We start from the raw sequence: 24560 nt of genomic DNA, 5'->3' as shown, positions 1-24560 counted from the left end.
AGAGGTTCAAATAGTAGAAAGTTAGAGTGTCAGTCCTCTTGTACTTAAGTCGGCATTGTGCATTTTGTATTAAATTCGGATGCAATTATTGTGTTTCATCGACAGTAAGAAGGTCTAAGGGATACTGTTAACCTGAAGTGAAGCATTGGAATCTAATACTGGATGCACAGGAGAGGTTCAAATCATAGAAAGTTAGAGTGTCAGTCCTCTTGTACATAAGTCGGCATTGTGCCTTTTGTATTAAATTCGGATGGAATTTCTGTGTTTCATCGTAAATACAACGGTCCAATTGGTACGGAAAACCTGAAGTGAAGCATCGGAATCTAAAACTGGACTCACAGGAGAGGTTCAAATCATAGAATGTTAGAGTGTCAGTCCTCTTGTACTTAAGTCAGCATTGTGCTTTTTGTATTAAATTCGGATGCAATTTCTGTGTTTCATCGTCAATAAGCTGGTCCAAGGGACACAGTAAACCTGCAATGAAGCATCGGAATCTAAAACTGGACTCACAGGAGAGGTTCCAATCATAGAAAGTTAGAGTGTCAGTCCTCTTGTACCTAAGTCGGCATTGTGCTTTTGTATTAAATTCTCATGCAATTTCTGTGTTTTATCGTCAATAAGAAGGTCCAAGGCATACGTTAAACCTGAAGTGAAGCATCGGAATGCAAAACTGGACTCACAGGAGAGGTTCAAATCATAGAAAGTTAGTCAGTCCAATTGTACTTAAGTCGGCATTGTGCCATTTGTATTAAATTCGGATGCAATTTCTGTGTTTCATCGTTAATAAGAAGGTCCAAGGGATACAGTAAACCTGAAGTGAAGCATCGGAATTTAAAACTGGACTCACAGGAGAGGTTCAAATCATAGAATGTTAGAGTGTCAGTCCTCTTGTACTTAAGTCGGCATTGTTACGTTTGTATTAAATTCAGATGCAATTTCTGTGTTTCATCATCAATAAGAAAGTCCAAGGATTACAGTAAACCTGAAGTGAAGCGTCGGAATCCAAGACGGAACTCACAGGAGAGGTTCAAATCATAGAATGTTAGAGTGTCAGTCCTCTTGTACTTAAGTCGGCATTGTGCCGTTTGTATTAAATTCGGATGCAATTTCTGTGTTTCATCATCAATAAGAAGGTCCAAGGATTACAGTAAACCTGAAGTGAAGCATCGGAATCAAAGACGGAACTCACAGGAGAGGTTCAAATCACAGAAAGTTAGAGTGTCAGTCCTCTTGTACTTAAGTCGGCATTGTGCCGTTTGTATTAAATTCAGATGCAATTTCTGTGTTTCATCATCAATAAGAAGGTCCAAGGATTACAGTGAACCTGAAGTGAAGCATCATAATCTAAAACGGAACTCACAGAAGTGGTTCAAATCACAGAAAGTTTGAGTGTCAGTCCTCTTGTTCATAAGTCGGCATTGTGCCTTTTGTATTAAATTCGGATGCAATTTCTGTGTTTCATCGTCAATAAGAAGGTCCAAGGTATACGTTAAACCTGAAGTGAAGCATCGGAATCCAAAACTGGACTCACAGGAGAGGTTCAAATCATAGAATGTTAGTCAGTCCTCTTGCACTTAAGTCGGCATTGTGCCTTTTGTATTGAATTCGGATGCAATTTCTGTGTATCATCGTCAATTAGAAGGTCCAAGGTATACAGTAAACCTGAAGTGAAGCATCGGAATCTAAAACAGCACTCACAGGAGAGGTTCAAGTCACAGAAAGTTAGAGTGTCAGTCCTCTTGTACTTAAGTCGGCATTGTGCCTCTTGTATTAAATTCGGATGCAATTTCTGTGTTTCATCGTCAATAAGAAGGTCTAAGTGATACAGTAAACTTGAAGTGAAGCATCGGAATCCCAAACTGGACTCACAGGAGAGGTTCAAATAGTAGAAAGTTAGAGTGTCAGTCCTCTTGTACTTAAGTCGGCATTGTGCCTTTTGTATTAGATTCGGATGCAATTTCTGTGTTTCATCGTCTATAACAAGGTCCAAGGTATAAAGTAAACCTGAAGTGAAGCATCGGAATCAAAAACTGGACTCACAGCAGAGGTTCTAATCATAGAAAGTTAGTGTGTCAGTCCTCTTGTACTTAAGTCGGCATTGGGCCTTTTGTATTAGATTCGGATGCAATTTCTGTGTTTCATCGTCAATAAGCTGGTCCAAGGGATACAGTAAACCTGAAGTGAAGCATCGGAATCTAAAACTGGACGCACGTGAGAGGTTCAAATCATAGAAACTTAGAGTTTCAGTCCTCTTGTACTTAAGTCGGCATTGTGCCTTTGGTATTAAATTCGGGTGGAATTTCGGTGTTTCATCGTCAGTAAGAAGGTCCAATTGATACAGTGAACCTGAAGTGAAGCATCGGAATCTAAAACTGGACTCACAGGAGTGGTTCAAATGATAGAAACTTAGAGTATCAGTCCTCTTGTACTTAAGTCGGCATTGTGCCTCTTGTATTGAATTCGGATGCAATTTCTGTGTTTCATCGTCAATAAGAAGGTCTAAGTGATACAGTAAACTTGAAGTGAAGCATCGGAATCCAAAACTGGACCCACAGGAGAGGTTCAAATAGTAGAAAGTTAGAGTGTCAGTCCTCTTGTACTTAAGTCGGCATTGTGCCTTTTGTATTAAATTCGGATGCAATTTCTGTGTTTTATCGTCAATAAGAAGGTCCAAGGCATACGTCAAACCTGAAGTGAAGCATCGGAATACAAAACTGGACTCACAGGAGAAGTTCAAATCATAGAAAGTTAGTCACTCCTCTTGTACTTAAGTCGGCATTATGCCTTTTGTATTAAATTCGGAAGCAATTTCAGTGTTTCATCGTCCATAAGAAGGTCCAAGGTATACAGTTAACCTGAAGTGAAGCATCGGAATCTAAAACTGGACTCACAGGAGAGGTTCAAATCATAGAAAATTAGAGTGTCAGTCCTCTTGTACTTAAGTCGGCATTGTGCCTTTTGTATTAAATGCGGATGCAATTTCTGTGTTTCATCGTCAATAACAAGGACCAAGGGATACAGTAAACCTGAAGTGAAGCATCGGAATCTAAAACTGGATTCACAGAAGAGGTTCAAATCATAGAAAGTTAGAGTGTCAGTCCTCTAGTACTTAAGTCGGCACTGTGCCATTTGTATTAAATTCGGATGCAATTTTTTGTGTTTCATCGTCATTAAGAAGGTCCAAGGGATACAGTAAACCTGAAGTGAAGCATCAGAATCTAAAACTGGACTCTCAGGAGAGGTTCAAATCATAGAAAGTTAGAGCGACAGTCCTCTTGTACTTAAGTCAGCATTGTGCCTTTTGTATTAAATTCGGATGCAATTTCTGTGTTTCATCGTCAATAAGCTGGTCCAAGGGACACAGTAAACCTGCAATGAAGCATCGGAATCTAAAACTGGACTCACAGGAGAGGTTCCAATCATAGAAAGTTAGAGTGTCAGTCCTTATCTACCTAAGTCGGCATTGTGCCTTTTGTATTAAATTCTGATGCAATTTCTGTGTTTTATCGTCAATAAGAAGGTCCAAGGCATACGTTAAACCTGAAGTGAAGCATCGGAATCCAAAAGTGGACTCACAGGAGAGGTTCAAATCATAGAAAGTTAGTCAGTCCAATTGTACTTAAGTCGGGATTGTGCCTTTTGCATTAAATTCGGATGCAATTTCTGTGTATCATCGTAAATAAGAAGGTCCAAGGGATACAGTAAACCTGAAGTGAAGCATCGGAATTTAAAACTGGACTCACAGGAGAGGTTCAAATCATAGAATGTTAGAGTGTCAGTCCTCTTGTACTTAAGTGGGCATTGTGCCGTTTGTATTAATTTCAGACGCAATTTCTGTGTTTCATCGTCAATAACAAGGTCCAAGGTATACAGTAAACCTGAAGTGAAGCATCGGAATTCAAAACGGGACTCACAGGAATGGTTCAAATCATAGAAAATTAGAGTGTCAGTCCTCTTGTACTTAAGTCGGCATTGTGCCTTTTGTATTAAATTCGGAACCAATTTCTGTGTTTCATCGTCAATAAGAAGGTCCAAGGTATACAGTAAACCTCAAGTGAAGCATCGGTATCTAAAACGGGACTCACAGGAATGGTTCAAATCATAGAAAGTTAGAGTGTCAGTCCTCTAGTACTTAAGTCGGCATTGTTCCTTTTGTATTAAATGCGGAGGCAATTTCTGTGTTTCATCGTCTGTAAGAAGGTCCAAGGGATACAGTAAACCTGAAGAGAAGCTTCGGAATCTAAAACTGGATTCACAGAAGTGGTTCAAATCATAGAAACTTAGAGTGTCAGTCCATTTGTACTTAAGTCGCCATTGTGCCTTTTGTATTAAATTCGGATGCAATTTCTGTGTTTAATCGTCAATAAGAAAGTCCAAGGTATACAATAAACCTGAAGTGAAGCATCGGAATCTAAAACTGGACTCACAGGAGAGGTTCAAATCATAGAAAGTTTGAGTGTCAGTCCTCTTGTACTTAAGTCGGCATTGTGTCTTTGGTATTAAATTCGGATGGAATTTCTGTGTTTCATCGTCAGTAAGAAGGTCCAATTGATACAGTAAACCTGAAATGAAGCATCGGAATCTAAAACTGGACTCACAGGAGTGGTTCAAATCATAGAAACTTAGAGTATCAGTCCTCTTGTACTTAAGTCGGCATTGTGCCTCTTGTATTAAATTCGGATGCAATTTCTGTGTTTCATCGTCAATAAGAAGGTCTAAGTGATACAGTAAACTTGAAGTGAAGCATCGGAATCCAAAACTGGACTCACAGGAGAGGTTCAAATAGTAGAAAGTTAGAGTGTCAGTCCTCTTGTACTTAAGTCGGCATTGTGCCTTTTGTATTAAATTCGGATGCAATTTCTGTGTTTTATCGTCAATAAGAAGGTCCAAGGCATACGTTAAACCTGAAGTGAAGCATCGGAATACAAAACTGGACTCACAGGAGAGGTTCAAATCATAGAAAGTTAGTCACTCCTCTTGTACTCAAGTCAGCATTGTGCCTTTTGTATTAAATTCGGAAGCAATTTCTGTGTTTCATCGTCCATAAGAAGGTCCAAGGTATACAGTAAACCTGAAGTGAAGCATCGGAATCTAAAACTGGACTCACAGGAGAGGTTCAAATCATAGAAAATTAGAGTGTCAGTCCTCTTGTACTTAAGTCGGCATTGTGCCTTTTGTATTAAATGCGGATGCAATTTCTGTGTTTCATCGTCAATAGCAAGGAGCAAGGGATACAGTAAACCTGAAGTGAAGCATCGAAATCTAAAACTGGATTCACAGGAGAGGTTCAAATCATTGAAAGTTAGAGCGTCAGTCCTCTTGTACTTAAGTCGGCAATGTGCCTTTTGTATTAAATTCGGATGCAATTATTGTGTTTCATCGACAGTAAGAAGGTCTAAGGGATACAGTTAACCTGAAGTGAAGCATTGGAATCTAAAACTGGATGCACAGGAGAGGTACAAATCATAGAAAGTTAGAGCGTCAGTCCTCTTGTACTTAAGTCGGCATTGTGCCTTTTGTATTAAATTCGGATGGAATTTCTGTGTTTCATCGTAAATACAACGGTCCAATTGATACGGTAAACCTGAAGTGAAGCATCGGAATCTAAAACTGGACTCACAGGAGAGGTTCAAATCATAGAATGTTAGAGTGTCAGTCCTCTTGTACTTAAGTCAGCATTGTGCCTTTTGTATTAAATTCGGATGCAATTTCTGTGTTTCATCGTCAATAAGCTGGTCCAAGGGACACAGTAAACCTGCAATGAAGCATCGGAATCTAAAACTGGACTCACAGGAGAGGTTCAAATCATAGAAAGTTAGAGTGTCAGTCCACTTGTACCTAAGTCGGCATTGTGCCTTTTGTATTAAATTCTGATGCAATTTCTGTGTTTCATCGTCAATAAGAAGGTCCAAGGCATACGTTAAAACTGAAGTGAAGCATCGGAATCCAAAACTGGACTCACAGGAGAGGTTCAAATCATAGAAAGTTAGTCAGTCCAATTGTACTTAAGTCGGCATTGTGCCTTTTGTATTAAATTCGGATGCAATTTCTGTGTATCATCGTTAATAAGAAGGTCCAAGGGATACAGTAAACCTGAAGTGAAGCAAGGAATTTAAAACTGGACTCACAGGAGAGGTTCAAATCATAGAATGTTAGAGTGTCAGTCCTCTTGTACTTAGGTCGGCATTTTGCCGTTTGTATTAAATTCAGATGCAATTTCTGTGTTTCATCATCAATAAGAAGGTCCAAGGATTACAGTAAACCTGAAGTGAAGCATCGGAATCAAAGACGGAACTCACAGGAGAGGTTCAAATCACAGAAAGTTAGAGTGTCAATCCTCTTGTACTTAAGTCTTCATTGGGCCTTTTGTATTAGATTCGGATGCAATTTCTGTGTTTCATCGTCAATCAGCTGGTCCAAGGGATACAGTAAACCTGAAGTGAAGCATCGGAATCTAAAACTGGACTCACAGGAGAGTTTCAAATCATAGAAACTTAGAGTTTCAGTCATCTTGTACTTAAGTCGGCATTGTGCCTTTGGTATTAAATTAGGATGGAATTTCTGTGTTTCATCGTCAATAAGAAGGTCTAATTGATACGGTAAACCTGAAGTGAAGCATCGGAATCTAAAAGTGGACTCACAGGAGTGGTTCAAATCATAGAAATTTAGAGTGTCAGTCCTCTTCAACTTAAGTCGGCATTGTGCATTTTGTATTAAATTCGGATGCAATTTCTGTGTTTCATCGTCAATAAGAAGGTCTAAGGGATACAGTAAACTTGATGTGAGGCATCGGAATCCAAAACAGGACTCACAGGAGAGGTTCAAATCATAGAAAGTTAGAGTGTCTGTCCTCTTGTACTTAAGTCGGCATTGTGCCTTTTGTATTATATTCGGATGCCATTTCTGTGTTTCATCGTCAATAAGAGGGTCCAAGGTATACAGTAAACCTGAAGTGAAGCATCGGAATCCAAAACTGGACTCACAGGAGAGGTTCAAATCATAGAAAGTTAGAGTGTTAGTTTTCGTGCACTTAAGTCGGCATTGTGCCTTTTGTATTTAATTCGGATGCAATTTCTGTGTTTCATCGTCAATAAGGTGGTCCAAGGGAAACAGTAAACCTGAAGTGAAGCATGGGAATCCAAAACGGGACTCACAGGAGAGGTTCAAATCATAGAAAGTTAGTCAGTCCCCTTGTACTTAAGTCGGCATTGTGCCTTTTGTATTACATTCGGATGCCATTTCTGTGTTTCATCGTCAACAAGAAGGTCCTAGGTATACAGCACACCTGAAGTGAAGCATGGGAATCCAAAACGGGACTCACAGGAGTGGTTCAAATCATAGAAAGTTAGGGTGTCAGTCCTCTTGTACTTCAGTCGGCATTGTGCCTTTTGTATTAAATTCGGAAGCAATTTCTGTGTTTCATCGTCAATAAGAAGGTCCAAGGTATACAGCAAACCTGAAGTGAAGCATCGGAATCTAAAACTGGACTCACATGAGAGGTTCAAGTCATAGAAAATTAGAGTGTCAGTCCTCTTGTACTTAAGTCGGCATTGTTCCTTTTGTATTAAATGCGGATGCAATTTCTGTGTTTCATCGTCAATAGCAAGGACCAAGGGATACAGTAAACCTGAAGTGAAGCATCGGAATCTAAACTGGATTCACAGGAGAGGTTCAAATCATAGAAAGTTAGAGTGTCAGTCCTCTAGTACTTAAGACGGCACTGTGCCTTTTGTATTAAATTCGGATGCAATTTTTTGTGTTTCATCGTCATTAAGAAGGTCCATGGGATACAGTAAACCTGAAGTGAAGCATCAGAATCTAAAACTGGATTCACAGGAGAGGTTCAAATCATAGAAAGTTAGAGCGTCAGCCCTCTTGTACTTAAGTCGGCATTGTGCCTTTTGTATTAAATTCGGATGCAATTATTGTGTTTCATCGACAGTAAGAAGGTCTAAGGGATACAGTTAACCTGAAGTGAAGCATTGGAATCTAAAACTGGACGCACAGGAGAGGTTCAAATCAGAGAAAGTTAGAGTGTCAGTCCTCTTGTACTTAAGTCGGCATTGTGCCTTTTGTATTAAATTCGGATGGAATTTCTGTGTTTCATCGTAAATACAACGGTCCAATTGATACGGTAAACCTGAAGTGAAGCATCGGAATCTAAAACTGGACTCACAGGAGAGGTTCAAATCATAGAATGTTAGAGTGACAGTCCTCTTGTACTTAAGTCAGCATTGTGCCTTTTGTATTAAATTCGGATGCAATTTCTATGTTTAATCGTCAATAAGAAGGTCCAAAGTATACAATAAACCTGAAGTGAAGCATCGGAATCTAAAACTGGACTCACAGGAGAGTTTCAAATCATAGAAAGTTTGAGTGTCAGTCCTCTTGTACTTAAGTCGGCATTGTGCCGTTTGTATTAAATTCAGATTCAATTTCTGTGTTTCATCGTCAATAACAAGGTCTAAGGTATACAGTAAACCTGAAGTGAAGCATCGGAATTCAAAACGGGACTCACAGGAGTGGTTCAAATCATAGAAAGTTAGAGTGTCAGTCCTCTTGTACTTAAGTCGGCATTGTGCCTTTTGTATTAAATTCGGAAGCAATTTCTGTGTTTCATCGTCAATAAGAAGTTCCAAGGTATACAGTAAACCTGAAGTGAAGCATCGGAATCTAAAACTGGACTCACAGGAGAGGATCAAATCATAGAAAGTTAGAGTGTCAGTCCTCTAGTACTTAAGTCGGCATTGTTCCTTTTGTATTAAATGCGGAGGCAATTTCTGTGTTTCATCGTCTGTAAGAAGGTCCATGGGATACAGTAAACCTGAAGTGAAGCTTCGGAATCTAAAACTGGATTCTCAGAAGTGGTTCAAATCATAGAAACTTAGAGGGTCAGTCCATTTGTACTTAAGTCGCCATTGTGCCTTTTGTATTAAATTCGGATGCAATTTCTATGTTTAATCGTCAATAAGAAGGTCCAAAGTATACAATAAACCTGAAGTGAAGCATCGGAATCTAAAACTGGACTCACAGGACAGTTTCAAATCATAGAAAGTTTGAGTGTCAGTCCTCTTGTACTTAAGTCGGCATTGTGCCTTTGGTATTAAATTCGGATGGAATTTCTGTGTTTCATCGTCAGTAAGAAGGTCCAATTGATACAGTAAACCTGAAATGAAGCATCGGAATCTAAAACTGGACTCACAGGAGTGGTTCAAATCATAGAAACTTAGAGTATCAGTCCTCTTGTACTTAAGTCGGCATTGTGCCTCTTTGAATTAAATTCGGATGCAATTTCTGTGTTGCATCGTCAATAAGAAGGTCTAAGTGATACAGAAAACTTGAAGTGAAGCATCGGAATCCAAAACTGGACTCACAGGAGAGGTTCAAATAGTAGAAAGTTAGAGTGTCAGACCTCTTGTACTTAAGTCGGCATTGTTCCTTTTGTATTAAATGCGGAGGCAATTTCTGTGTTTCATCGTCTATAAGAAGGTCCAAGGGATACAGTAAACCTGAAGTGAAGCTTCCGAATCTAAAACTGGATTCACAGGAGAGGTTCAAATCATAGAAACTTAGAGTGTCAGTCCACTTGTACTTAAGTCGCCATTGTACCTTTTGTATTAAATTCGGATGCAATTTCTGTGTTTAATCGTCAATAAGAAGATCCAAGGGATACAATAAACCTGAAGTGAAGCTTCGGAATCTAAAACTGGACTCACAGGAGAGTTTCAAAGCATAGAAGCTAGAGTGTCAGTCCTCTTGTACTTAAGTCGGCATTGTGCCTTTGGTATTAAATTCGGATGGAATTTCTGTGTTTCATCGTCAGTAAGAAGGTCCAATTGATACAGTAAACCTGAAATGAAGCATCGGAATCTAAAACTGGACTCACAGGAGTGGTTCAAATCATAGAAACTTAGAGTATCAGTCCTCTTGTACTTAAGTCGGCATTGTGCCTCTTTGAATTAAATTCGGATGCAATTTCTGTGTTGCATCGTCAATAAGAAGGTCTAAGTGATACAGAAAACTTGAAGTGAAGCATCGGAATCCAAAACTGGACTCACAGGAGAGGTTCAAATAGTAGAAAGTTAGAGTGTCAGTCCTCTAGTACTTAAGTCGGCATTGTTCCTTTTGTATTAAATGCGGAGGCAATTTCTGTGTTTCATCGTCTGTAAGAAGGTCCATGGGATACAGTAAACCTGAAGTGAAGCTTCGGAATCTAAAACTGGATTCTCAGAAGTGGTTCAAATCATAGAAACTTAGAGGGTCAGTCCATTTGTACTTAAGTCGCCATTGTGCCTTTTGTATTAAATTCGGATGCAATTTCTATGTTTAATCGTCAATAAGAAGGTCCAAAGTATACAATAAACCTGAAGTGAAGCATCGGAATCTAAAACTGGACTCACAGGAGAGGTTCAAATCATAGCAAGTTTGAGTGTCAGTCCTCTTGTACTTAAGTCGGCATTGTGCCTTTGGTATTAAATTCGGATGGAATTTCTGTGTTTCATCGTCAGTAAGAAGGTCCAATTGATACAGTAAACCTGAAATGAAGCATCGGAATCTAAAACTGGACTCACAGGAGTGGTTCAAATCATAGAAACTTAGAGTATCAGTCCTCTTGTACTTAAGTCGGCATTGTGCCTCTTTGAATTAAATTCGGATGCAATTTCTGTGTTGCATCGTCAATAAGAAGGTCTAAGTGATACAGAAAACTTGAAGTGAAGCATCGGAATCCAAAACTGGACTCACAGGAGAGGTTCAAATAGTAGAAAGTTAGAGTGTCAGACCTCTTGTACTTAAGTCGGCATTGTTCCTTTTGTATTAAATGCGGAGGCAATTTCTGTGTTTCATCGTCTATAAGAAGGTCCAAGGGAGACAGTAAACCTGAAGTGAAGCTTCGGAATCTAAAACTGGATTCACAGGAGAGGTTCAAATCATAGAAACTTAGAGTGTCAGTCCACTTGTACTTAAGTCGCCATTGTACCTTTTGTATTAAATTCGGATGCAATTTCTGTGTTTAATCGTCAATAAGAAGATCCAAGGGATACAATAAACCTGAAGTGAAGCTTCGGAATCTAAAACTGGACTCACAGGAGAGTTTCAAAACATAGAAGCTAGAGTGTCAGTCCTCTTGTACTTAAGTCGGCATTGTGCCTTTGGTATTAAATTCGGATGGAATTTCTGTGTTTCATCGTCAGTAAGAAGGTCCAATTGATACAGTTTACCTGAAGTGAAGCATCGGAATCTAAAACTGGACTCACAGGAGTGGTTCAAATCATAGAAACTTAGAGTGTCAGTCCACTAACACTTAAGTCGCCATTGTACCTTCTGTATTAAATTCGGATGCAATTTCTGTGTTTAATCGTCAATAAGAAGGTCCAAGGGATACAATAAACCTGAAGTGAAGCATCGGAATCTAAAACTGGACTCACAGGAGAGGTTCAAAACATAGAAAGTTAGAGTGTCAGTCCTCTTGTACTTAAGTCGGCATTGTGCCTTTTGTATTAAATTCGGATGCAATTTCTGCGTTTTATCGTCAATAAGAAGGTCCAAGGCATACGTTAAACCTGAAGTGAAGCATCGGAATACAAAACTGGACTCACAGGAGAGGTTCAAATCATAGAATGTTAGTCACTCCTCTTGTACTTAAGTCGGCATTGTGCCTTTTTTATTAAATTCGGAAGCAATTTCTGTGTTTCATCGTCCATAAGAAGGTCCAAGGTATACAGTAAACCTGAAGTGAAGCATCGGAATCTAAAACTGGACTCACAGGAGAGGTTCAAATCATAGAAAATTACAGCGTCAGTCCTCTTGTACTTAAGTCGGCATTGTGCCTTTTGTATTAAATGCGGATGCAATTTCTGTGTTTCATCGTCAATAACAAGGACCAAGGGATACAGTAAACCTGAAGTGAAGCATCGGAATCTAAACTGGATTCACAGGAGAGGTTCAAATCATAGAAAGTTAGAGTGTCAGTCCTCTAGTACTTAAGACGGCACTGTGCCTTTTGTATTAAATTCGGATGCAATTTTTTGTGTTTCATCGTCATTAAGAAGGTCCAAGGGATACAGTAAACCTGAAGTGAAGCATCAGAATCTAAAACTGGACTCACAGGAGAGGTTCAAATCAGAGAATGTTAGAGTGTCAGTCTTCTAGTACTTATGACGGCACTGTGCCTTTTGTATTAAATTCGGATGCAATTTTTTGTGTTTCATCGTCATTAAGAAGGTCCAAGGGATACAGTAAACCTGAAGTGAAGCATTGGAATCTAAAACTGGACGCACAGGAGAGGTTCAAATCATAGAAAGTTAGAGTGTCAGTCCTCTTGTACTTAAGTCGGCATTGTGCCTTTTGTATTAAATTCGGATGGAATTTCTGTGTTTCATCGTAAATACAACGGTCCAATTGATACGGTAAACCTGAAGTGAAGCATCGGTATCTAAAACTGGACTCACAGGAGAGATTCAAATCATAGAATGTCAGAGTGTCAGTCCTCTTGTACTTAAGTCAGCATTGTGCCTTTTGTATTAAATTCGGATGCAATTTCTGTATTTCATCGTCAATAAGCTGGTGCAAGGGACACAGTAAACCTGCAATGAAGCATCGGAATCTAAAACTGGACTCACAGGAGAGGTTCCAATCATAGAAAGTTAGAGTGCCAGTCCTCTTGTACCTAAGTCGGCATTGTGCCTTTTGTATTAAATTCTGATGCAATTTCTGTGTTTTATCGTCAATAAGAAGGTCCAAGGCATACGTTAAACCTGAAGTGAAGCATCGGAATCCAAAACTGAACTCACAGGAGAGGTTCAAATCATAGAAAGTTAGTCAGTCCAATTGTACTTAAGTCGGCATTGTGCCTTTTGTATTAAATTCGGATGCAATTTCTGTGTTTCATCGTCAATAAGCTGGTCCAAGGGACACAGTTAACCTGCAATGAAGCATCTGAATCTAAAAACTGGACTCACAGGAGAGGTTCCAATCATAGAAAGTTAGAGTGTCAGTCCTCTTCTACCTAAGTCGGCATTGTGCCTTTTGTATTAAATTCTGATGCAATTTATGTGTTTTATCGTCAATAAGAAGGTCCAAGGCATACGTTAAACCTGAAGTGAAGCATCGGAATCCAAAACTGGACTCACAGGAGAGGTTCAAATCATAGAAAGTTAGTCAGTCCAATTGTACTTAAGTCGGCATTGTGCCTTTTGTATTAAATTCGGATGCAATTTCTGTGTATCATCGTTAATAAGAAGGTCCAAGGGATACAGTAAACCTGAAGTGAAGCATCGGAATTTAAAACTGGACTCACAGGAGAGGTTCAAATCATAGAATGTTAGAGTGTCAGTCCTCTTGTACTTAAGTCGGCATTGTGCCGTTTGTATTAAATTCAGATGCAATTTCTGTGTTTCATCATCAATAAGAAGGTCCAAGGATTACAGTAAACCTGAAGTGAAGCATCGGAAACAAAGACGGAACTCACAGGAGAGGTTCAAATCACAGAAAGTTAGAGTGTCAGTCCTCTTGTACTTAAGTCGGCATTGGGCCTTTTGTATTAGATTCGGATGCAATTTCTGTGTTTCATCGTCAATAAGCTGGTCCAAGGGATACAGTAAACCTGAAGTGAAGCATCGGAATCTAAAACTGGACTCACAGGAGAGTTTCAAATCATAGAAACTTAGAGTTTCAGTCATCTTGTACTTAAGTCGGCATTGTGCTTTTGGTATTAAATTCGGATGGAATTTCTGTGTTTCATCGTCAATAAGAAGGTCCAATTGATACGGTAAACCTGAAGTGAAGCATCGGAATCTAAAAGTGGACTCACAGGAGTGGTTCAAATCATAGAAATTTAGAGTGTCAGTCCTCTTGTACTTAAGTCGGCATTGTGCCTTTTGTATTATATTCGGATGCCATTTCTGTGTTTCATCGTCAATAAGAGGGTCCAAGGTATACAGTAAACCTGAAGTGAAGCATCGGAATCCAAAACTGGACTCACAGGAGAGGTTCAAATCATAGAAAGTTAGAGAGTTAGTTTTCGAGCACTTAAGTCGGCATTGTGCCTTTTGTATTTAATTCGGATGCAATTTCTGTGTTTCATCGTCAATAAGCTGGTCCAAGGGAAACAGTAAACCTGAAGTGAAGCATGGGAATCCAAAACGGGACTCACAGGAGTGGTTCAAATCATAGAAAGTTAGGGTGTCAGTCCTCTTGTACTTCAGTCGGCATTGTTCCTTTTGTATTCAAATCGGAAGCAATTTCTGTGTTTCATCGTCAATAAGAAGGTCCAAGGTATACAGTAAACCTGAAGTGAAGCATCGGAATCTAAAACTGGACTCACAGGAGAGGTTCAAATCATAGAAAGTTAGAGTGTCAGTCCTCTTTTACTTAAGTCATCATTTTTCTTTTTGTATTAAATGCGGAGGCAATTTCTGTGTTTCATCGTCTATAAGAAGGTCCAAGGGATACAGTAAACCTGAAGTGAAGCATCGGAATCTAAAACTGGACTCACAGGTGAGGTTCAAAACATAGAAAGTTAGAGTGTCAGTCCTCTTGTACTTAAGTCGGCATTGTGCCTTTTGTATTAAATTCGGATGCAATTTCTGTGTTTTATCGTCAATAAGAAGGTCCAAGGGATACAGTAAACCTGAAGTGAAGCAAAGAATCTAAAACTGGAATCACAGGAGAGGTTCAAATCGTGGAAAGTTAGAGCGTCAGCCCTCTTGTACTTAAGTCGGCATTGTGCCTTTTGTATTAAGTTCGGATGCAATTATTGTGTTTCATCGACAGTAAGAAGGTCTAAGGGATACAGTTAACCTGAAGTGAAGCATTGGAATCTAAAACTGGGCGCACAGGAGAGGTTCAAATCATAGAAAGTTAGAGTGTCAGTCCTCTTGTACTTAAGTCGGCATTGTGCCTTTTGTATTAAATTCGGATGGAATTTCTGTGTTTCATCGCCAATAGGCTGGTCCAAGGGACACAGTAAACCTGCAATGAAGCATCGGAATCTAAAACTGGACTCACAGGAGAGGTTCCAATCATAGCAAGTTAGAGTGTCAGTCCTCTTGTACCTAAGTCGGCATTGTGCCTTTTGTATTAAATTCGGATGCAATTTCTGTGTATCATCGTTAATAAGAAGGTCCAAGGGATACAGTAAACCTGAAGTGAAGCATCGGAATTTAAAACTGGACTCACAGGAGAGGTTCAAATCATAGAATGTTAGAGTGTCAGTCCTCTTGTACTTAAGTCGGCATTGTGCCGTTTGTATTAAATTCAGATGCAATTTCTGTGTTTCATCATCAATAAGACGGTCGAAGGATTACAGTAAACCTGAAGTTAACCATCGGAATCTAAGACGGAACTCACAGAAGTGGTTCAAATCACAGAATGTTAGAGTGTCAGTCCTCTTGTACTTAAGTCGGCATTGTGCCGTTTGTATTAAATTCAGATGCAATTTCTGTGTTTCATCATCAATAAGAAGGTCCAAGGATTACAGTAAACCTGAAGTGAAGCATCGGAATCTAAGACGGAACTCACAGGAGTGGTTCAAATCACAGAAAGTTAGAGTGTCAGTCCTCTTGTTCTTAAGTCGCCACTGTGCCTTTTGTATTAAATTCAGATGCAATTTCTGTGTTTCATCGTCAATAAGAAGGACCAAGGTATACGTTAAACCTGAAGTGAAGCATCGGAATCCAAAACTGGACTCACAGGAGAGGTTCAAATCATAGAATGTTAGTCAGTCCTCTTGTACCTAAGTCGACAATGTGCCTTTTGTATTGAATTCGGATGCAATATCTGTGTATCATCGTCAATAAGAAGGTCCAAAGTATACAGTAAACCTGAAGTAAAGCATCGGAATCTAAAACTGGACTCACAGGAGAGGTTCAAATCATAGAACGATAGAGTGTCAGTCCTCTTGTACATAAGTCGGCATTGTGCCGTTAGTATTAAATTCGGATGCAATTTCTGTGTTTCATCGTCAATAAGAAGGTCCAAGGTATACAGTAAACCTGAAGTGAAGCATCGGAATCTAAAACAGCACTCACAGGAGAGGTTCAGGTCACAGAAAGTTAGAGTGTCAGTCCTCTTGTACTTATGTCGGATCTGTGCCTTTTGTAATAAATTCGGATGCAACTTCTGTGCCTCATCGTCAGTAAGAAGGTCCAAGGTATACAGTAAACCTGAAGTGAAGCATCGGAATCCAAAACGGGACTCACAGGAGAGGTTCAAATCATAGAAAGTCAGAGTGTCAGTCCTCTTGTACTCAAGTCGGCATTATGTCTTTTGTATTAAATTCGGATGCAATTTCTGTGTTTCATCGTCTATAACAAGGTCCAAGGTATACAGTAAGCCTGAAGTGAAGCATCGGAATCAAAAACTGGACTCATAGCAGAGGTTCTAATCATAGACAGTTAGTGTGTTAGTCCTCTTGTACTTAAGTCGGCATTGGGCACTTTGTATTAGATTCGGATGCAATTTCTGTGTTTCATCGTCAATCAGAAGGTCCAAGGGATACAGTAAACCTGAAGTGAAACATCGGAATCTAAAACTGGACTCAAAGGAGTGGTTCAAACCACAGAAAGCTAGAGGGTTAGTCCTCTTGTACTCAAGTCGGCATTGTGCCTTTTGTATTAAATTTTGCTGTAATATCTGTGTGTCATCGTCAATAGGAAGGTCCTAGGTATACAGTAAACCTGAAGTGAAGCATGGGAATCCAAAACGGGACTCACAGGAGTCGTTCAAATCATAGAAAATTACAGTTTCAGTCCTCTTTTACTTAAGTCGGCATTGTGCTTTTGGTATTAAATTCGGATGGAATTTCTGTGTTTCATCGTCAATAAGAAGGTCCAATTGATACGGTAAACCTGAAGTGAAGCATCGGAATCTAAAAGTGGACTCACAGGAGTGGTTCAAATCATAGAAATTTAGAGTGTCAGTCCTCTTGTACTTAAGTCGGCATTGTGCCTTTTGTATTATATTCGGATGCCATTTCTGTGTTTCATCGTCAATAAGAGGGTCCAAGGTATACAGTAAACCTGAAGTGAAGCATCGGAATCCAAAACTGGACTCACAGGAGAGGTTCAAATCATAGAAACTTAGAGAGTTAGTTTTCGAGCACTTAAGTTGGCATTGTGCCTTTTGTATTTAATTCGGATGCAATTTCTGTGTTTTATCGTCAATAAGTTGGTCCAAGGGAAACAGTAAACCTGAAGTGAAGCATGGGAATCCAAAACGGGACTCACAGGAGTGGTTCAAATCATAGAAAGTTAGGGTGTCAGTCCTCTTGTACTTCAGTCGGCATTGTTCCTTTTGTATTCAAATCGGAAGCAATTTCTGTGTTTCATCGTCAATAAGAAGGTCCAAGGGATACAGTAAACCTGAAGTGAAGCATCGGAATCTAAAACTGGACTCACAGGAGAGGTTCAAAACATAGAAAGTTAGAGTGTCAGTCCTCTTGTACTTAAGTCGGCATTGTGCCTTTTGTATTAAATTCGGATGCAATTTCTGTGTTTTATCGTCAATAAGAAGGTCCAAGGCATACGTTAAACCTGAAGTGAAGCATCGGAATACAAAACTGGACTCACAGGAGAGGTTCAAATCATAGAATGTTAGTCACTCCTCTTGTACTTAAGTCGGCATTGTGCCTTTTTTATTAAATTCGGAAGCAATTTCTGTGTTTCATCGTCCATAAGAAGGTCCAAGGTATACAGTAAACCTGAAGTGAAGCATCGGAATCTAAAACTGGACTCACAGGAGAGGTTCAAATCATAGAAAATTAGAGTGTCAGTCCTCTTGTACTTAAGTCGGCATTGTGCCTTTTGTATTAAATGCGGATGCAATTTCTGTGTTTCATCGTCAATAACAAGGACCAAGGGATACAGTAAACCTGAAGTGAAGCATCGGAATGTAAACAGGATTCACAGGAGAGGTTCAAATCATAGAAAGTTAGAGTGTCAGTCCTCTAGTACTTAAGACGGCACTGTGCCTTTTGTATTAAATTCGGATGCAATTTTTTGTGTTTCATCGTCATTAAGAAGGTCCAAGGGATACAGTAAACCTGAAGTGAAGCAACAGAATCTAAAACTGGAATCACAGGAGAGGTTCAAATCGTGGAAAGTTAGAGCGTCAGCCCTCTTGTACTTAAGTCGGCATTGTGCCTTTTGTATTAAGTTCGGATGCAATTATTGTGTTTCATCGACAGTAAGAAGGTCTAAGGGATACAGTTAACCTGAAGTGAAGCATTGGAATCTAAAACTGGGCACACAGGAGAGGTTCAAATCGTAGAAAGTTAGAGTGTCAGTCCTCTTGTACTTATGTCGGCATTGTGCCTTTTGTATTAAATTCGGATGGAATTTCTGTGTTTCATCGCCAATAAGCTGGTCCAAGGGACACAGTAAACCTGCAATGAAGCATCGGAATCTAAAACTGGACTCACAGGAGAGGTTCCAATCATAGCAAGTTAGAGTGTCAGTCCTCTTGTACCTAAGTCGGCATTGTGCCTTTTGTATTAAATTCGGATGCAATTTCTGTGTATCATCGTTAATAAGAAGGTCCAAGGGATACAGTAAACCTGAAGTGAAGCATCGGAATTTAAAACTGGACTCACAGGAGAGGTTCAAATCATAGAATGTTAGAGTGTCAGTCCTCTTGTACTTAAGTCGGCATTGTGCCGTTTGTATTAAATTCAGATGCAATTTCTGTGTTTCATCATCAATAAGAAGGTCGAAGGATTACAGTAAACCTGAAGTTAACCATCGGAATCTAAGACGGAACTCACAGAAGAGGTTCAAATCACAGAATGTTAGAGTGTCAGTCCTCTTGTACTTAAGTCGGCATTGTGCCGTTTGTATTAAATTCAGATGCAATTTCTGTGTTTCATCAACAATAAGAAAGTCCAAGGATTACAGTAAACCTGAAGTGAAGCATCGGAATCTAAGACGGAACTCACAGGAGTGGTTCAAATCACAGAAAGTTAGAGTGTCAGTCCTCTTGTTCTTAAGTCGCCATTGTGCCTTTTGTATTAAATTCAGATGCAATTTCTGTGTTTCATCGTCAATAAGAAGGACCAAGGTATACGTTAAACCTGAAGTGAAGCATCGGAATCCAAAACTGGACTCACAGGAGAGGTTCAAATCATAGAATGTTAGTCAGTCCTCTTGTACCTAAGTCGACAATGTGCCTTTTGTATTGAATTCGGATGCAATATCTGTGTATCATCGTCAATAAGAAGGTCCAAAGTATACAGTAAACCTGAAGTAAAGCATCGGAATCTAAAACTGGACTCACAGGAGAGGTTCAAATCATAGAACGATAGAGTGTCAGTCCTCTTGTACATAAGTCGGCATTGTGCCGTTAGTATTAAATTCGGATGCAATTTCTGTGTTTCATCGTCAATAAGAAGGTCCAAGGTATACAGTAAACCTGAAGTGAAGCATCGGAATCTAAAACAGCACTCACAGGAGAGGTTCAGGTCACAGAAAGTTAGAGTGTCAGTCCTCTTGTACTTATGTCGGATCTGTGCCTTTTGTAATAAATTCGGATGCAACTTCTGTGCCTCATCGTCAGTAAGAAGGTCCAAGGTATACAGTAAACCTGAAGTGAAGCATCGGAATCCAAAACGGGACTCACAGGAGCGGTTCAAATCATAGAGAGTCAGAGTGTCAGTCCTCTTGTACTGAAGTCGGCATTATTTCTTTTGTATTAAATTCGGATGCAATTTCTGTGTTTCATCGTCTATAACAAGGTCCAAGGTATACAGTAAGCCTGAAGTGAAGCATCGGAATCAAAAACTGGACTCATAGCAGAGGTTCTAATCATAGACAGTTAGTGTGTCAGTCCTCTTGTACTTAAGTCGGCATTGGGCACTTTGTATTAGATTCGGATGCAATTTCTGTGTTTCATCGTCAATCAGAAGGTCCAAGGGATACAGTAAACCTGAAGTGAAACATCGGAATATAAAACTGGACTCAAAGGAGAGGTTCAAACCACAGAAAGCTAGAGGGTTAGTCTTCTTGTACTCAAGTCGGCATTGTGCCTTTTGTATTAAATTTTGCTGTAATATCTGTGTGTCATCGTCAATAGGAAGGTCCTAGGTATACAGTAAACCTGAAGTGAAGCATGGGAATCCAAAACGGGACTCACAGGAGTCGATCAAATCATAGAAAGTTACAGTTTCAGTCCTCTTGTACTTATGTCGGCATTGTGCCTTTTGAATTAAAACCGGATGCAATTTCTTTGTTTCATCGTCAATAAGAAGGTCCACGGAATACAGTGAAGCTGAAGTGAAGCATGGGAATCCAAAACGGGTCTCACAGGAGCGGTTCAAATCATTGAAAGTGAGAGTGTCAGTCCTCTTGTACTTAAGTCGGCATTGTGCCCTTTGTATTAATTTCTGATGCAAATTCTGTGTTTCATTGTCAATAAGAAGGTCCAAGGTATACAGTAAACCTGAAGTGAAGCATCGGAATCTAAAACTGGACTCACAGGAGAGGTTCAAATCATAGAAACTTAGAGTGGCAGTCCTCTTCTACTTAAGTCGGCATTGTGCCTTTGGTATAAAATACGGATGGAATTTCTGTGTTTCATCGTCAATAAGAAGGTCCAATTGATACGGTAAAAGCTGAAGTGAAGCATCGGAATCTAAAAGTGGACTCACAGGAGTGGTTCAAATCATAGAAATTTAGAGTGTCAGTCCTCTTGAACTTAAGTCGGCATTGTGCATTTTGTATTAAATTCGGATGCAACTTCTGTGTTTCATCGTCAATAAGAAGGTCTAAGGGATACAGTAAACTTGATGTGAGGCATCGGAATCCAAAACTCGACTCACAGGAGAGGTTCAAATCATAGAAAGTTAGAGTGTCTGTCCTCTTGTACTTAAGTCGGCAATGTGCCTTTTGTATTATATTCGGATGCCATTTCTGTGTTTCATCGTCAATAAGAGGGTCCAAGGTATACAGTAAACCTGAAGTGAAGCATCGGAATCCAAAACTGGACTCACAGGAGAGGTTCAAATCATAGAAAGTTAGAGTGTTAGTTTTCGTGCGCTTAAGTCGGCAGTGTGCCTTTTGTATTTAATTCGGATGCAATTTCTGTGTTTCATCGTCAATAAGCTGGTCCAAGGGAAACAGTAAACCTGAAGTGAAGCATGGGAATCCAAAACGGGACTCACAGGAGTGGTTCAAATCATAGAAAGTTAGGGTGTCAGTCCTCTTGTACTTCAGTCGGCATTGTGCCTTTTGTATTAAAACCGGAAGCAATTTCTGTGTTTCATCGTCAATAAGAAGGTCCAAGGTATACAGTAAACCTGAAGTGAAGCATCGGAATCTAAAACTGGACTCACAGGAGAGGTTCAAATCATAGAAAGTTAGAGTGTCAGTCCTCTTGTACTTAAGTCGGCATTGTTCCTTTTGTATTAAATGCGGAGGCAATTTCTGTGTTTCATCGTCTATAAGAAGGTCCAAGGGATACAGTAAACCTGAGGTGTAGCATCGGAATCTAAAACTGGACTCACAGGAGAGGTTCAAAACATAGAAAGTTAGAGTGTCAGTCCTCTTGTACTTAAGTCGGCATTGTGCCTTTTGTATTAAATTCGGATGCAATTTCTGTGTTTTATCGTCAATAAGAAGGTCCAAGGCATACGTTAAACCTCAAGTGAAGCATCGGAATACAAAACTGGACTTACAGGAGAGGTTCAAATCATAGAATGTTAGTGACTCCTCTTGTACTTAAGTCGGCATTGTGCCTTTTTTATTAAATTCGGAAGCAATTTCTGTGTTTCATCGTCCATAAGAAGGTCCAAGGTATACAGTAAACCTGAAGTGAAGCATCGGAATCTAAAACTGGACTCACAGGAGAGGTTCAAATCATAGAAAATTAGAGTGTCAGTCCTCTTGTACTTAAGTCGGCATTGTGCCTTTTGTATTAAATGCGGATGCAATTTCTGTGTTTCATCGTCAATAACAAGGACCAAGGGATACAGTAAACCTGAAGTGAAGCATCGGAATCTAAACTGGATTCACAGGAGAGGTTCAATTCATAGAAAGTTAGAGTGTCAGTCCTCTAGTACTTAAGACGGCACTGTGCCTTTTGTATTAAATTCGGATGCAATTTTTTGTGATTCATCATCATTAAGAAGGTCCAAGGGATACAGTAAACCTGAAGTGAAGCAACAGAATCTAAAACTGGAATCACAGGAGAGGTTCAAATCATGGAAAGTTAGAGCGTCAGCCCTCTTGTACTTAAGTCGGCATTGTGCCTTTTGTATTAAGTTCGGATGCAATTATTGTGTTTCATCGACAGTAAGAAGGTCTAAGGGATACAGTTAACCTGAAGTGAAGCATTGGAATCTAAAACTGGACGCACAGGAGAGGTTCAAATCATAGAAAGTTAGAGTGTCAGTCCTCTTGTACTTAAGTCGGCATTGTGCCTTTTGTATTAAATTCGGATGGAATTTCTGTGTTTCATCGTAAATACAACGGTCCAATTGATACGGTAAACCTGAAGTGAAGCATCGGAATCTAAAACTGGCCTCACAGGAGAGGTTCAAATCATAGAATGTTAGAGTGTCAGTCCTCTTGTACTTAAGTCTGCATTGTGCCTTTTGTACTAAATTCGGATGCAATTTCTGTGTTTCATCGCCAATAAGCTGGTCCAAGGGACACAGTAAACCTGCAATGAAGCATCGGAATCTAAAACTGGACTCACAGGAGAGGTTCCAATCATAGAAAGTTAGAGTGTCAGTCCTCTTGTACCTAAGTCGGCATTGTGCCTTTTGTATTAAATTCTGATGCAATTTCTGTGTTTTATCGTCAATACGAAGGTCCAAGGCATACGTTAAACCTGGAGTGAAGCATCGGAATTTAAAACTGGTCTCACAGGAGAGGTTCAAATCATAGAATGTTAGAGTGTCAGTCCTCTTGTACTTAAGTCGGCATTGTGCCGTTTGTATTAAATTCAGATGCAATTTCTGTGTTTCATCATCAATAAGAAGGTCCAAGGTATACAGTAAACCTGAAGTGAAGCATCGGAATCCAAAACGGGACTCACAGGAGAGGTTCAAATCATAGAAAGTCAGAGTGTCAGTCCTCTTGTACTGAAGTCGGCATTATGTCTTTTGTATTAAATTCGGATGCAATTTCTGTGTTTCATCGTCTATAACAAGGTCCAAGGTATACAGTAAACCTGAAGTGAAGCATCGGAATCAAAAACTGGACTCATAGCAGAGGTTCTAATCATAGAAAGTTAGTGTGTCAGTCCTCTTGTACTTAAGTCGGCATTGGGCACTTTGTATTACATTCGGATGCAATTTCTGTGTTTCATCGTCCATCAGAAGGTCCAAGGGATACAGTAAACCTGAAGTGAAACATCGGAATCTAAAACTGGACTCAAAGGAGAGGTTCAAACCACAGAAAGCTAGAGGGTTAGTCCTCTAGTACTCAAGTCGGCATTGTGCCTTTTGTATTAAATTCGGATGCAATTTCTGTGTTTCATCGTCAATAAGAAGGTCTAAGGGATACAGTAAACTTGATGTGAGGCATCGGAATCCAGAACTGGACTCACAGGAGAGGTTCAAATCATAGGAAGTTAGAGTGTCTCTCCTCTTGCACTTAAGTCGGCAATGTGCCTTTTGTATTATATTCGGATGCCATTTCTGTGTTTCATCGTCAATAAGAGGGTCCAAGGTATACAGTAAACCTGAAGTGAAGCATCAAAATCCAATACTGGACTCACAGGAGAGGTTCAAATCAAAGAAAGTTAGAGTGTTAGTTTTCGTGCACTTAAGTCGGCAGTGTGCCTTTTGTATTTAATTCGGATGCAATTTCTGTGTTTCATCGTCAATAAGCTGGTCCAAGGGAAACAGTAAACCTGAAGTGAAGCATGGGAATCCAAAACGGGACTCACAGGAGTGGTTCAAATCATAGAAAGTTAGGGTGTCAGTCCTCTTGTACCTAAGTCGGCATTGTGCCTTTTGTATTAAATTCGGATGCAATTTCTGTGTTTTATCGTCAATAAGAAGGTCCAAGGCATACGTTAAACCTGAAGTGAAGCATCGGAATCCAAAACTGGACCCACAGGAGAGGTTCCAATCATAGAAAGTTAGTCAGTCCCGTTGTTCTTAAGTCGGCATTGTGCCTTTTGTATTAAATTCGGATGCAATTTCTGTGTTTCATCGTCAGTAAGAAGGTCCAATTGATACAGTAAACCAGAAGTGAAGCATCGGAATCTTAAACTGGATTCACAGGAGAGGTTCAAATCATAGAAACTTCGAGTGTCAGTCCACTTGTACTTAAGTCACCATTGTACCTTTTGTATTAAATTCGGATGCAATTTCTGTGTTTAATCGTCAATAAGAAGGTCCAAGGGATACAATAAACCTGAAGTGAAGCATCGGAATCTAAAACTGGACTCACAGGACAGGTTCAAAACATAGAAAGTTAGAGTGTCAGTCCTCTTGTACTTAAGTCGGCATTGTGCCTTTGGTATTAAATTCGGATGGAATTTCTGTGTTTCATCGTCAGTAAGAAGGTCCAATTGATACAGTAAACCAGAAGTGAAGCATCGGAATCTAAAACTGGACT

This window comes from Schistocerca serialis, unplaced genomic scaffold, assembly GCF_023864345.2.
Source record: "Schistocerca serialis cubense isolate TAMUIC-IGC-003099 unplaced genomic scaffold, iqSchSeri2.2 HiC_scaffold_1362, whole genome shotgun sequence".
NCBI classification, from domain to species: domain Eukaryota; kingdom Metazoa; phylum Arthropoda; class Insecta; order Orthoptera; family Acrididae; genus Schistocerca; species Schistocerca serialis.
Note: the sequence above shows the minus strand (reverse complement) of the source record.